This window comes from Mus pahari, chromosome X (assembly GCF_900095145.1).
Source record: "Mus pahari chromosome X, PAHARI_EIJ_v1.1, whole genome shotgun sequence".
Taxonomy (NCBI): Eukaryota; Metazoa; Chordata; class Mammalia; order Rodentia; family Muridae; genus Mus; species Mus pahari.
This window is the reverse complement of record NC_034613.1, coordinates 60,506,482-60,507,851: the sequence shown is the minus strand read 5'-3', so window position 1 is coordinate 60,507,851 and position 1,370 is coordinate 60,506,482. Positions and strand designations below refer to the sequence as shown.

General features: G+C 48.7%; 1 pseudogene; it reads left to right on the top strand.

The window, feature by feature from the left end:
- Positions 1-715: 715 nt before the first annotated feature.
- The window catches only part of LOC110314171, a 2,513-nt pseudogene continuing 1,858 nt past the window's right edge, over positions 716-1,370 (top strand).

The window sequence follows — 1,370 nt, the reverse complement described above, 5'->3', positions numbered from 1 at the left end:
TAAAGGTACCATGTGTGTTTGACTGATGCAGTTTAGCAGGAAAGCACACTAAGAAAGCAGACACTCAAAGGAGAGGCAGAGCAATTTTATTACATGTTTGCCAGATTTCTGCATAAAACCCAAGTTTATTCTCAAGTAGAACCTATATTAATTGGTGCAAAATTGCTCTGAAAACTGACTATGAAAAGTAGGCACAGAAAAGAGAAAAAAAAAACCTGTTGCCAGAATCCCTTCCCAAAGTGTGATGTCCATGGCACTGAGAAAGGGGTATTTCATAGGGAAACAAAGCAATACTGATTCATCAAGTCTCAAGATTAGAGAGAGGGGTGAGAATCTTGTCCATGATATTGCAAAGCCTTATAAGGAAGGCTATTTCTCCCGTTCTCAACATTCCTTAGTTGATTGTGGTTATGCAATGATCAACCCTGAAAATGTTCATACAAGTAATATTATACAGCCTGAACAGGTTGTACTTATGTGTGTAGGAATACACTTACACACACACACACACACACACACACACACACACACACACGCATGCACCCATGCATGCACATGCATGTAACATCAATTAATGAAAAAAGAAGCCATCTCCCTCGTGCTCTAAGGCTGCCAATCCTCGTGTGCAAGGCTAGGTCTGTAAGCTGGAGCAGGGTAGAGGCTGGCGGGCACTCCCTCCTGACCGCAGGTGCTGCCACCTTCCGTAGGATCAGACATGGCCCAGAACTTGAAGGACTTAGCGGGACGCCTGCCCACCGAGCCTCAGGGCATGGGCTCGGCACTGAAGCTGCTGCTGGGAACCGGGACGGTGGCCTACAGCGTCCGCGAATCCGTGTTCACCGTGGAAGGTAGTCATAGAGACATCTTCTTTAATCGTATTGGTGGCGTGCAACAGGACACAATCCTTCAGGATCCCCTCGTTCCAGTACCCCATCATCTATGACATTCGGACCAGACCTCGAAAACTCTCCTCCCCCACAGGCTTCAAAGGCCTGCAGATGGTGACCATCTCCCTGCGTGTGCTGTCTCAACCCAATGCGCAGTTGCTCTCCAGTATGTATCAGCGCCTAGGGCTAGACTATGAGGAGTGCTGCTGTCCATTGTTAATGAGGTGCTCAAGAGTGTGGTGGCCCCTTCAGCAGTATCTTGCTGGCATGAGCATTAGTATCTAGGTTTGGTGGCTGATGATGGGATGGACTCCCGAGTGGGGTACTCCGGCCTCTTGTGAGGCTATGCCAGTGCCTGGTAAACACCGAAATGGATGCTCACAGTCAGCTACTGGATGGAACACAGGGTCCCCAATGGAGGAACTAGAGAAAGTACCCAAGTACCTGAAGGGGGCTGCATCCCTGTAGGTGGAACAACAACAG